Below are 14,719 nucleotides of genomic sequence, written 5' to 3'. Positions count from 1 at the left end.
CCCACCTAGGGGATGGAAAACTCTTCATTAAAACCAGCAGGGGTAGGTTGGTTATTACCAGCTTACCCAAGGTTGCACCATCACCCACCCTATAGAGACCCTCAATGGCCTCATCATTTTAGTCCACTGAGGTGGGGTGCCAGGCATTGTCTTCATCACAGGGAGCTGCTTGTGTGGCTTTCAGCACATCCTTTCCTCCACATGCCATCCATAAAATATAAAATAAACAGCACAGTAGAGTGATCTTGAGTGCTTGGGGAATAATAGCAAAGTAAATTACAGGTAAACCTTATATACTGGGTCTGCATGGTTTAACGCAGTGAAAATGGTCAAGAGCAAGACTGTCGTGTGATCATGGTTGCCAGTTTAACTTCCCTTTAAGAGGTTAGTTTGCCAGCCACACTAGGAATCTCAAACATGTCAAAATCCCACTTGCAGTCTGTTTCAGCTCTTCCATGAAGCTCAAGCTTTGAATGGAAAAAAATACCTAATAAAACAAAATAAATCGAGTCACTCAATTGGATAAAAATGGCCCTGCACCATCATCCACCATGACAGCATCATTTAAAGCTAGAAATCATATCCGTAATCGGTCAATTGTAACAATCAAAGCCAATAACAGTGCAAGTAAATAGGACAAGACAAAATAATCTGTGCAAGGCGTTTGGGAATGCAAATCAAAGAGAATAGGCTGCAGGTCTACCACTGCCAACTTCACCAAAACAAACAATCGTTATTTTTTATCCAGTTTGTGCCAACTATTATGGCAGGAATAAATGTGTAAGCATCTCTTTCCCATTTACTGTCTGGCTGCAGATATTTGATATCACAATGTTTCATGGTGCACAAGCCCTTAATATGGAACAGAATGATCATCAGGTCTTCCATAAACCAACTTGTCTTGTTAGAAAGGTTTTGAAGCCATAAACAGCTACTGAGATGAGTTGTTCATACATGACCACAGTTGGATAGATACTGTAAAAAAAAAAAAATATATATATATATATATTGTTGTGGATTTCCGCCCGCCGGCGTGCGGACGACCGCTTCCAGCCGCTCTCGCCCACCGAACGGACAATCTTGTCGCAGCTTTCCGGATCAAACGCCAAAATCCCGCTACGGGTGTTTTAAGCACACCACAGCCTGGTCAACACTCTACCCGCGCGCTGCAGGGTCAATTGCCGAATTGTTGATATACCTAATTAATCACGCGGGCAGACTACCGAGAGACTGTACCTCAACGGGGCCCGCTTGAAACGAGCCGCTTAAGCAGCTTGCTTCGTTTTGGGATAACCGAGCGGGGTATTATCGCGAAAGCCCCGTTGGATCCGATTCTATTTATCGGCTATTACAAAGCCAGCTATTATTCCGAACTCAATATGGCAGTTCAATGCAGGAAAAGGACGCGACGAACGGGTTAACATTCACACAAGCACATTTATTTGCACACACAACACATATGCAGTCATGTATGCAATCAGGCGAGGCAAACAAAAGCAATGCAATGTACAAGCACGTATGTAAGCAATGGGGGTAAGGGACAAGACGCGAGCAAGAAAAAGAACTACCACCGTTCTATTAATTAAGTACAATTATACAGTTCTACCTAAAGACATGGCGCCACAACGTTCATTCAAAAGAAACAAAGAAAAACCCCAGGAAAGACGAGGGGAAGACTGGACCTCTTGGGTCTTTATTTCACTGAGCTGTGATGACTGCAGAAGCTCCGCGAGGCCGGCCTGGTTACCTTCACCTTCGTGGTGCCTCGCTGGGGCGACCCGCGACGTCCCGTCCTCATGGCAGCTGTCGTGACCGCGGTCCGGCCCAGGCCTCGTCAGACGGCCTGGTGATTCGGGCCCAGCCGGCAACACCTCAGAGGAACGAACGGGTCTTTTGCTCTCTTAGAGTTTATGCTCCCTTTAAGAGCCCATCCGTCCCTCAGCGCCGCTCGGACTGTCCCAAAGCCCGATCACCTCGGACCGTTCGGTGCCGGCTGGCGACCTCTCTCCGGCTCTCCCCCCGTCCCGCACACAAACACGCAGTTCTGCACAGCACGGCAGGCCTAGCGGCGTTCCCAGCTCCCATCTCGGCGAACCCAGACCTCCACTGCCCTCCACTGGACTCGAACCTTGCTCTTCACACCACTCCAAACCTAGACCGACTGACTGACTCGGCGCTCTGCACGCTGTTATATGGGATCCGTGAGGCGAGGTTTGATCTCCGCTCTTTCACCTCTGACCCCCACTGGCTCCGCCCCCCTCGATCTCCTGATCCGAATTTCGAGGCGAAGCTCGGAGCGAGCGGACGTGGTTGAAATCACCGTCCCTGGCGCCAACAAAGGAGATCAGACGTTGTGGAAATCACCGGCCCTTCACAACGAGGAAACCCCCGCGTCTGTTTGCAGCAATGCTGTTTGTTGGGAACTCGCCGTTGCTGGCGCAAAGATGGCGGCGTTTGCGGAGTTGAAGGTGAAGCGATGTTGTTCGTTGTTGGTCATTGGGGGAGCTGTGGTTTAGGAGATGGTGGCTGTGGTTGGCATTGTGGAGAAGGTGGTTGTGGTTGGCGTTGTGAAGAAGGTGGTTGTGTGAAGGCAGTTGTGGAGGAGGCGGTTGTTGTGGTTGAAATGCGGTTGGTGAGAGCGAGGTTGGTGGTGGAGGTGGTTGTTGTGAGCGGTTGGTACAAAATAACGATAGCAAAAGAAAAACGGCTAACTGAAGATTCACAGCCCGGTTACACGAATAAATCCCTTAGACATCGGTGGGGAAATCTATCTGAACACAGACTTATCGACATGACTGATCTAAGGACCTATATGGTGCTCTGCGAATTTCCACAGCCGTAACAATATATATATATATATATATATATATATATATATATATATATATATATATATATATATATATATATTTTTTTTTTTTTTTTTTTTTAAACATATTTGATTACTTAATGGTAAGTACAGACTACAGAAGGTCCTCTCTCTTACTTGGAAACACAGTGTGAAGATCTATCCCTGGATTTACACTTCACTTTGGTCAAGTTTTCCCTTTTGAAATCGGCCTCACTGTGAGTTACCAATCCATTTATTATGTTAATGTATATGCAATGGTGCTTATCTTTGGTGACTAATATTATTTCTGATTTTTTTTTTAACCATTGCTTTTCCTGTTGCAAGCCCAACCATTGCACACAATACGTGACTTTCAAAATGAACCCAGAATGCTCAGTGCGCATGCGCAGAAACCCCAGGAAGCTTGCGTGTTTGGGACGAAAGAAAGTATATCATGTGTCCGGGATAAGGATTGTCACCAGAAATGGCTCACAAAGCTCTAAAATAAGTCAAAATACTTGGAAAAGAACTTGAAAAGGCAAACTGCTGACCATTTGGATCGGTGCAAAGCCCGAGTGGACGGGTGTGTGCTACACAACCCCCTCCCCACCCCAATGGATCTCAACCAGTGAATTAAATGTGTATCTGGATGAGTTGCTTCTGAACACTGATGTGAAGGACATATCTGGGGCTTGTGGATGTGCAAAGGAAGTTTAAAATGATGATATTTACTATTGATCATATTGGGAGGGTGGGATGTAGAAGAGAAGGTGGGAGCTGTGAGTGCTATTGTAAATGCAGTCTATTGTTTGTTTGATTCCAGGGCTAGAAGAGAAATGATATCAGATTTTTGTATCTATTGCTAAAATGGAAACGTGTGTGTGTGTGTGTGTGTGTGTGTGTGTGTGTGTGTGTGTGTGTGTGTGTGTGTGTGTGTGTTCTTGATTGCCTCCACTCGCTTATATTAACAGCAAATTGTACAAACCAAACCCTTATCCAGGATCCAATTTGCATACAGGAACTGAACAATTATGGTTCACCATTTGGAAATTGCCACTCTTTCGTCTAATGCTGAAAATTATGTTTAAAAGACGATTTGAAATACAGATTTCAAACTCAAAACGGCATGTTAAAAGTGCCCGGCAAGCTGAACCAAGTCACTGAAAACATACAGACAGTGAGTGCTCATGCTCAAAAGGTCTCATTCAGCATTCATACATCATTTTGAAAGTGCGATATTGCCCCTTTTGCATCATCATCATCTATGGTAATGCCCAGTGAAGATGTGTCTAAAACAGCCACAAAATGATGTTTATTTATGTTTTTTCAATCTCACATGGTTATTTCTGACCTACAATGATGTACCTTCCCCTCAGAGTTACTTCTGCCACCGAAAGTTAAGGAGGTGATGTTTTCACCCCTTTCTGTCTTTTTGTTTGTTTTTGTGCAGGATTTCTCAAAAAGTTGTGGACAGATCCAGATGAAATTTTGTGGACAGGTTTGGTGTGCGACAAGGACAAACTGATTAGATTTTGGTGAATATCCGGATCCGACTGCGAGAATTTTTTAAGTGATTCTTCACCATTGAGAGATAGGGCTAAACTAATATAAAGCAGGATATCTCAAAAAGTTGTGGACGGATTGGGACGAGACTTGGTGGACATGTTGGGTGTGTGGAAAGGACGAATTGGTTCGATTTTGGTGAAGATCCGGATCCAGATCTGGACACGACAATTGTTAAATGTTTTAAGTGATTCGTCACCATTGAGAGATGTATTAAATAAACGATAGAGTACTGTATAGCATGATATTTCAAAAATGTATTGGACCCGATATGTTCTTGTGGATCAGGCATTACGTGGCAGAGGTATGTACTCTACCGAGTACCTTTCTAGTTTATCAAGTGATGTAAGCAAAACGCACACACACACACACACACACACACACACACACACACACACACACACACACACACACACACACACACACATCACCCAGGTGATGTTGATGTCCTTGTACCTGCACCACTGTTCACCTCCACACTCATCCCTCCCAACCCCACCTCTCCTATGAGTCAATAAACCATTGGATTTAATTAATGTGGTGTTTATGTCGAGCAGGCATGATGGATAAAATGACTTCCTGTGCTACAGTTCTTTGTATTTCCCCTTCCATCATCACGACCACCGCCCCTATTGTGTACCACCACCACCAGCACCCCCAGTGTGTACCATCTCCACCCCCATTGTGTACCACCACCACCCCCAGTGTGTACCATCTCCACCCCCAGTGTGTACCACTACTACCACCATTATGTACCACAATCATTCCCATTGTGTACCACCACAAAATCCGCATTTGGAGACAACCCTCATTGTGTAATATCACCACTATCCCCATTGTGTGTAAAAGAGAAAGAAATACAACAAATTAAACCTCTCTGACTCGTAGCTCGCATCTATGTACTTTTTAAACTAATTGGCAATTAGAGAAACTATAATGGTTCATTCCTAACTCCATGTGACAGGATCCCAGAATGGGTTTTACTTGTAGAAACGTGCTTACAGAACTCCTTCACATTCCTGGAAGGGAAGGAGTTCGGTTGGGGGTAGAGGAGAGGGGGAGCATGGGTGAGAGGAAGAACTATAAAGGCAGGTTCATTCTGTGCAAACATATACTCATGGTATAGGTCCAAAGACCTCCAAGTATTCAAAAGATTCAGGGGACATTTTGGTCCCCGTGGTTGTGGGTGTGACAGCTGGAAGTGTTCCATGATGCAGTGCTCATTCCATTGGCAATTTGTACTAGAATTCGACTCCACCAGGAACACAACCTAGGAAAAAAAAAAAAAAAAACTTCAGCTACAGTGGTACCTGAGTAGAAGCGTCTGATTTTTGTAATCTGCACATCCTCTGTTAACTACAGTGGTGGTAGTGGTGGTGGTAGTAGTAGTAGTAGTAGTAGTAGTAGTAGTAGTAGTAGTAGTAGTAGTAGTAGTAGTAGTAGTAGTAGTAGTAGTAGTACAAAGTATTAACTATCTGCCAGAGTGGTTGAAGTTGCACAATACTGTACAAATCTCAACACAACACTTCAAGGCCTGGTAGGACAAGGTCTGTCTGGTTGGCTCTGCGTTCTGACATCAATTCACACATCTGAGAAGGCCACAAAGGCTGCGCAAGGCTTTAGCACTCGGCAATGTCTGACCTCACACAGCAGTTATTTCCGAGCGTGAGGTCTGCGCGCTGCACTTTCTCGAGAAACCTCACATACCTCCCATCTCTGTTACTCCCGGAGGAGTTTCCATAGCAGGAAAGCTGTTTTGGGGCCCAGGGGGTGTGTTAAGCTTTCATATCCATCTGTCACGCGAAAGGTGGGACTGCAGTCTCTTCAGGCTTCCAGCAATCATTCCTTTTTTTGTCCATTCTTGGGCCTCGAAATATGAAACAGGAATTGCTTTCTCGAATTCCTGGACTGCTATTCCGTCTGTTTGCATGAAGCATCTGTCAATAAAACAAACTCCTTTAAACAATGTGGGAAAGGAAGATGTGGTTTAAGGAAGCCTGACTTCTTGTACATTCATCATAACCTCACCTGTGTACACCTGAAACCTGTTATGTCATGTAAGAAGATCTGTTCAACAGCTTGAATCTTGTTTCCACATAATGGCCTATTATATAATGTGTGCAAAGCCTGTTTTGCATTCCTATCTCAGTGCACGGCCCTCGTGGCAATGGGGTTCCAGTTCGAAATCCCATTTCTAACATCTTATTTCAATGTGGCCATCATCTACCAACGTACTTGCGCTCCATTGAAAAAAAGAAATACAACCTCCTCCTTGAGATTTACATCACAATTCAAACAAAAATCGAATTATTATGCGTTGCAGCATTTTATGTCGGTGATTTTATGTCGGAACACGATCAATTTCAACATGCTGGATGCCAATGGAACACCTTTCCTGTTATAATTCCGAAATCCAGATGGTAGACAGGTAAGGTCACAGTGACCTCTTTTCCAAAGCCACGCAAGCCTTCGACAAAGCAACGGCCGAGTGCATGGCAACCGGTAAATGCACAGTTAAACCCAATTGCTTCGGGCTTGGGTAAAACAATATTCTGTGCAAACCACCTTTGGCAAAGTCTCTCTCATACAATAGACAAATGAGATACAATGGGGGTGAGTTTGTATCTCTTTGTGGATGATTGTTGTGGATACGACAACAGCATTGTCATGGAACATAATCGATCCACAAATGACGATGTGCTATCATCTCTCAGCTCACTCTGAGTACAGCGAGTGTTGTCGTGACGACGGGGAGACATCTTACTTCCCCCACCAACTTGGTTTGGGGGGATGAGTGGGGGAGCGGAAGGTGGGGGTGAATTTAATAATTTTCAGACAAAAAGTGACTTGAGTGATTCTATGAGATTACAAATGTTCACGGAGCTTGGAATGCTGCAAATGTATCAATAATTACGGTGTTCAAATTAACTCGACATGTTTGATACATGACTTGAGAGTTTACTAATCTACAAGCAATGATTGGAATGGTGCAAAGCATTGCTTTGCTAAGGGTGATGTATGCAATATAAAGCTAATTTAAACACACACACACACACACACACACACACACACACACACACACACACACACACACACACACACACACACACACACACACACACACACACACACACACACTACATTACAACAGTATGTGAGGCAGCAGGATATCCTGGAGAAATGCCCACTACCGTTGCCTTTGAGCTGCGTCGAACCAGGGTTCGAATCTCGAACTAGGTATAATCTGCCATTTTCGTTCTGTCCATCGAAAAGCCATGAAGCCGGAGGACTTGTCTGTTCGTGAACTCTAAAGATCACACGGTGTGTTTTGTGAAGAGTAGGTAATTATCACTAGCACCTTGAACAAATTCCTAACCTGCACTGCAGGTAGCAAGCAGCAAGTGGTCTGGTGTTCTTGGAGGTTCCTAGACACCCAGGTTGTTATTGCAGAGTGTGGTTCCTGTCTGGGCAGTACGTGCAACACCATAAGCATGTTAAAGAGCATGTTAGAATCACTTATATTATCAGATGCGCATTACTTGCTTTCATATATTTTTTAGAACAGTGCAAGAAAAAAAATGTCCCTAATTTAATCTATGCCAACATACAACAATTGTCGTTACAAGCCATACGTAAATTGATAATGATCTTTGACTGTTCATGCTTGTTTTGAAATGATTTTAATTATTAATGAGAGATGCGACTCTTGAGGCTCACGGACAGACTCGATATTGCAGGAGCACACGACGATCATATTTGTGTGAATTTGGTGCAGACATTAAGCGGATTAGATCATGCAACATTCCGACGAGGTATAAATGTGCCAGCAAATGAACCGTAAAAGCGACGAAAGTGCGAGATGCTTGTCAGTCAAGTTTGATTGATGGTTTCCAATTGGATATAAATTACGAAGCAAAATGCTCCGTGCATCACAAATCCCACACGCTTCCCACCTAACGCAAAGTTGAAAGATGGCAAAAAGTTCCACCAAGAATGACCCAATGTCAAATTTGGAGTTTAATTGTTTTCCCCCAGTTTTGACACCTGTGAACCTAAATCCCATCCCATGGGGAATGAAGCAGGGGGTTAAATCCAAAAAATGGTTACATATTTCACGTGTCCTCCAATGTTGATTGCATATACAAAGTTTCATTGAAAAAAAATGTTGAATAATGTGCCCACAATTGCATTTTTTGGAACTTGACCTTTTGAACCCACCCCAGGGGACGGGGCCAAAACTGGCACTGTTCTTGCACCTTCATACCATGTGTTGATCATAACTACCAAGTTTGGTGAATTCTGCCCTTCCATTTAAGATGAGATATCATGATGGACAGACAGACAGACGGAGCCAATTACAATATCCCCATCGTCTTTTTTCAAAAAAGCATGCGATACAAAAGTAATCAGTTACCTCATGGTGGGGTACATCTCATAATTACATGTGCATGTGGGGAATGGGTTAGAAATGAAAATGACAAAAGGAAGAGAAAGGACGATACAAGAAAGGAGGGCAGGGGGGTACAGGAGGATTGGGGAGAGAAGATAGATATGTTTTGAAGGAAGGTAGGGCTGAAGAAATGGGGGTACAAATGGAAGGAAATAAGGTGGGTAGGGTGAAAGATTGCACCATATTTGTGTACGGAATAAGTAGATCACCCCGAAAACGTTTATCAAGATTTCTTGAAGTGTGTTGATTAACGCTGCTCACGACGATTAATTAATAAAACGAGTTTTCCATATTTAAACTTCGAACAATCTAATCGTGTTGCTCTGCATGTCATGGAAATATCCAAACGCCCTTCCCAAGAGTCTTGGCATGTTACACTATCAGTCTGGATCTTAGTTCCTGTTCACAGTGATAACTGGGAAGCAATACGCTCAAACCAACCCTCGAACATTTTCACACTGATAACCGAATAAGATTGCACTGAAATGTAGCGTCTGTAAAACGCTAATACGGTGTTTACATCATTCCGATAATATTTAGAGAAAGGTTGATGACTCCTTAATTTCATGGCCAGACATAACTGGGTTATGAACAATTAAACTACTGAATTGATAGCCCATTGGTGTTTTGATGCGAAGCCTGGTGTTGGCTTAGTAGACAGGGTGGCCAGCTGGCTTGGGACCTCAGGGTCCTGAGTTTCAGCCCCTGTTTTATCCGTTGAATTAACACCAGGTGGGTTTGACTCAGCCTGTCATTCTTCTCCTATTACTACTAATACGCATGCCTAACTCGGGGATGTAGCGACCCCCATAACTATTGGTCTTCCGCCTTCTGCCAACATTCACGTGGGCTAAGGCCAAACTCGTTGGCACACTGGTGCAACCAAGAAAGTCTTGGGCGTCCTCGAGGACGGCGCCAGGTTGGATCGGGTCGGTGACCATGGTAAAGATTCGTGACAAATTGCAGGGAAATATGAGCCGGTACATGTTCATTTAAACGGTGGATCTGTCCAAACAAAGAATAGCGTCTCCTTGCAATATCGAGTGTGATGGGGCCTAGTCTAGTCATCTCACAAATAGTCCTGTTTGAAACTCGGTCATACCATCATACCCCAAGGCTGTGATGTTGACATCGCATGTGGAAAGCTTGTAAAGTGTCTTGGTCCTTTTTCAAAAGAGTCCATGTCTCACAACTATAGAGGAGAACAGGTAGAACGCATGTTCAGTAAATGTGGAGCTTTGATGGTAAAACCAAGCCGGTGATGTTTCCAGACAGCGTCGAGTTGCCCCATGACAGAGCCAGCCATGCCGATTCGTCTATGCACATCAGGGCTACAGCATCCAGATGAATGAATGTTGGAGCCCAGGTAGGTGAAATGGTCCACTAACTCCACAACTACACCAGAGATAGGTACTGGCAGGGGAGAAGGACCAATGGAAACATTCTGTACTTTGGTTTTTTGCCATGAGGGATTTTAAGGCCTAGGCTTTTAGCAACGGATTCAAAGTGGTTGAACACAGCCGGCCAGTAAACAGGGCCTCTCACAAATAGAGCAGCATCATCATCAGAGTAGTTCAGTGATGATTTCTCTTCCGACATTGATTCCAAGTTGATCTGTAAACCTTGACATTATCCAGTCCATGGCGCAGCAGAAGAGGGAGGGAGCAAGGACGCAACCTTGATGAACTCCAGAAGACGTGGGGAAAGGTGTTGATAATTCGGTGTCCACTCTAGCGCGGGCTGTTGTATGTTCATGTAGGTTCCGGAATCAGGTTGAGAAGTGATGATGGAACTCCATTGCCTCTCAGCACCTTCCATGAGGATGTTCGGTCAACAGAGTCAAATGCGGCCTTGATGTCAATATACACCACATTTAATGAACGCTGAAATTCCCAATGAAGTTCTGCAAGAACACAGAGGGCAAGTATCATTTCTTCTGAGGTTGGCGAAATGAGTACCGTTGTACTGGTTTGTACCGTTGTACATCGGGGCACTGCATCAGTAGCACAGCTGCACCCTCAGCTAATGATGCTACCTGCAGCCTTATGGTGCATACGAAGGAGGAGGAGGAGGTGTTTTGAATTGAGTGTTATTCTCACCGACTGAGTTTGAGTTTATGTTTGTTGTATACCTTTCATGGTGAAGGAGGTTATGTTTTCACGTGTGTGTGTGTGTGTGTGTGTGTGTGTGTGTGTTTCACGTGTGTGTGTGTGTGTGTGTGTGTGTGTGTGTGTGTTTCGCGTGTGTGTGTGTGTGTGTGTGTGTGTGTGTGTGTGTGTGTGTGTGTGTGTGTGTGTGTGTGTGTGTGTGTGTGTGTGTGTGTGTGTGTGTGTGTGTGTGTGTGTGTGTGTGTGTGTGTGTGTGTGTGTGTGTAGGATATTTTATAAAGTTTTGGATGGATGAACTTTTGTGGACAGGTTGGGTGTGTGACAAGGAAGAACTGATTAGATTTTGGTGAAGATCCGGATCCGGATCCGACTACTAGAATTATTTAAGTGATTCTTCACCATTGAGAGATGGGGACAAAAACTATATATAGCACGATATCTCAAAAAGTTGTGCACGGATTCGGACGAAACTTGGTGGACACGCTGGGCATGTCACAAGGAAGAATTGATTCGATTTTGCTGAAGATCCGAATTCGGATCTGGATATGAGAATTATTTAAGTTTTTCAAGTGATTCTTCACCATTTAGAGATAAGGCTCAAAAACGTTTATATAGCATGATATTTCAAAAAATATGATAACGTTTATATAGCATGATATTTCAAAAAATATGATATCGTCTATATAGCATGATATTTCTATTGGGCCCAATATGTTCTCGTGGATCAGGCATTACGTGGCGGGGGTATGTGCTCTACCGAGTGCCATTCTAGTTAACCTTGTGACGGTAACTAACTCCAGAGCCATGAGAATCTTTCAGTGTTCCATCACTTATTCCAGGTGTACATTCATTGCCAATTGAAATGTCATCGCGGAAGATTCTAATGAACTAAAAACTTCAGGCAGTGAAAGACAAGAAAGGGTCCAATGAGACAGGGAGATCAACCCCAGTATTTTAAGACTTTTCATAACGACTTCAATACAAGTGGTGATTAGTATAATGGCTGGTAGAGTAACATTCTCCTTTGAGCTATCCAGCCTGGGTTCGATTCTAACCCAGCTATAAACTGTCATCCTAGTGTTTTGCAAGTAGGGAGAGGCATCATTGTGCGTCCGGTGCATCAGATGGAAATTAAGCCGGAGGACCCATTTGCTAGCACTTGTCTTTCATGAAGGGTAGGTGAGTTATCGCTGCACCCTGAAAAAATTACAAATTCCCACCTATAGCACTCTCAGTTGAACGTCATAACTGATCAGCGAGAGAGTGAAAGTTCTGGCCCGAAAATGTTCCCTGCCCAACCCCATAACGTGGGAATAATTAGGTATAATTTATTCTGTACTTCTTCATGCAGTAGTAGTAATATTCTTCATAGTGGTGGTGGTGGTGGTAGTGGTGGTGGTAGTAGTAGTAGTAGTAGTAGTAGTAGTAGTAGTAGTAGTAGTAGTAGTGGTAGTAGTAGTTGTCACAGAGAGTGATCAGCAATTTGTGTCCCGACATCAAAAGGTCAACATTTGAGACTGATGAAACTTACTTTTCGACATAGTTGTTTCTCCAATAATTATTTGAACCGAACATTCAGCTTTGCTATATTTTTATTCTTCTCTGTGAAACCACAGACTTATTGATTAACCCTCATGGGACCACATTCGATAGTGATGAAGGTTTGATTGTCACAGGTTATGATCTGTGGATTTAATATCTACATTTTCCAGCTTCTTCAAAGCCGCTTGTAATCTTGAACAAAAGAAATGGTGAGGGCACCATCACGTCCTGACGGATCAACACATGGCAAAGGCTGCTCTTTTTGCTGTCCTGTGACATGGACAATTCTTTTTTTTCGTTGAGAGTTCAACGTTAACAGACTTCTCTTGAATTGGTTCCATAATCACAAGTAAATGATTGGCAATTGTCCTCTAATCTTCACATGACGTGCCAATGCCAAAAGTCGATACATCATTCTGACTGTCAGCTTCGCTGCATGAGGAAGTAGAACGGCACTCGGGAGGGCGCATACCTCCACCAGGCTAAACCGTTTACATTTTGTATCCCACTGATAGGCCGGATCTGGATTCGGACCTGAACCAAAATCGAATCGGCTTGTTGTTGTCTCCTAATCAACTCATCCACCTACTTTTGTCAGAACACATCCACAACTTTTTGAGATAAGCAATGTATCGTTTCCAGCCCAACCTCTCATTGGAAGCAAGCTATCATGTGCAGCCTGTGGCTGCTGATTGCATCATTTTGTGAGGGCACAGCTGTGCTGCTGATGCAGTGCCTTCTATTACCAGTACACTGGTACTCATTTTGCCTCGGAAGGAGTACAGGCTGAATCAACCCCACCTGCTGTTAATTCAACGTAAAACAGGGCACAAACTCAAGACCATCCATCCATCCATTGGGACCATACTTTGTGCAGAACGTTGGTGCTGCCGAAGCAGTTTCCTTGGCTATTGGGCACAATCCTGGACAGGTCGCCACTCCGACACAGGATACCAGCAGGCTGGCACTCATTTTGCCAACCTCGGAATGATGACAGGCAGAGCCAACCCCACCTGATATTAATTCAACAGCCGAGTGGGATTTGAAGTCAGGATCCTAGGATCCCAAGCCCACCACCCTAACCATTAAGCCAACACCAGGTTTCTCTCAGTGGTGAAGAATCACTTTAAAAATACTACTATCCATATCAGAATCTAGATCCTCACCAAAATCTAATCAATTTGTCATTGTCACACATCCATCCTGTCCCGCAAGTTTTGACCGAATCCATCCATAAGTTTTTGAAATATCATGCTATACACTATATCATTTTAAGCACAATCTCTCAATGGTGAAAATCATTTTTAAAATTCTCGCATCCAGATCTTCACGAAAATCGAATCAATTCGTCCTTGTCACACATCAAACCTGTCCAGCAAGTTTTGTTATCATCCGTCCATAAGTTTTTGAAATATCGTTTTTTGTCGTTTTTTGGCTCCATCTCTCACTGGTGAGAATCACTTTTAAAATTCTATCCGTCAAAGTATCTAGATCTTCACCAAAATCGAATCAGTTCGTCCTGTCACACACCCAACCTGTCCAGCAAGTTTTGTCTGAATCCGTTTATAAGTTTTTGTAATATCCTGCTCACAATAGACAGACAGACAGACAAACAAACGGATTAAAACATAACCTCCGTCCACCTTCAGTGGCAGAGGTAACAAGCTTGGAATATAATTTTGAAAAATGTGAAGAGATTCCTCCAATACAATACATTTAAACCAATAACTTTGCTCTTTCCTCGGGTTTTAATGCCACAGCTTTCTATGAGCATAAACCAAAGTCCCATTACCAGGAGGGTTGTGTGATATGTAAACCGGTAATAGAGCGGAGTTATGTAATGTCCGGACTGTTCAAATCCATTTGTGCAAAAGTAATTTGTCATCCCTGACAAGCTCTCTGACTACTATAATTACAGTACTGTATATGGAAAGGAGGACTACAGGGTGAAAAATAGAACATCAAGTAAAAGGTTCGAGATGAAAAAGAAAAATTATTTAAAGGGCAAAAATTACTCACAAGCAGACAAGTCCAGGGGGTTGGGGGTGGGGGAAGAAAGTGAAAAAGGGTTTTTGATTTTGATTTTTATTATTATTATTTTTTGTATACATTGTCGAGGCTCATATGAGAGCAAGCACACAATGCACAGCAAGGGGGGCATGAGACAAGAGGGGCAGGAGAGGGAAGGACAAAACAGTGGGGAACAGAGACTTAGGAGATCTGTGG

The 14,719-nt window shown here is 43.6% G+C and overlaps 1 long non-coding RNA gene across 7 annotated transcripts in view; it reads right to left on the bottom strand.

The window, feature by feature from the left end:
• LOC147017193 (uncharacterized) overlaps positions 1-14,719 on the bottom strand; it is an 82,001-nt gene that overhangs the window by 36,370 nt on the left and 30,912 nt on the right. For all 7 annotated transcript variants that reach the window (XR_015049390.1, XR_015049392.1, XR_015049394.1 and 4 more), the window contains exon 3: positions 7,770-7,857. This is a non-coding gene — a long non-coding RNA (uncharacterized LOC147017193). The remainder of the gene's footprint in view (positions 1-7,769; positions 7,858-14,719) is intronic.

This window comes from Eptatretus burgeri, chromosome 11, assembly GCF_056783735.1.
Source record: "Eptatretus burgeri isolate ZD-2024b chromosome 11, Ebu_testis_v1, whole genome shotgun sequence".
Lineage (NCBI taxonomy): Eukaryota > Metazoa > Chordata > Myxini > Myxiniformes > Myxinidae > Eptatretus > Eptatretus burgeri.
The sequence above is the reverse complement of the archived record's forward strand: the minus strand, read 5'-3'. Positions and strand labels throughout refer to the sequence as shown.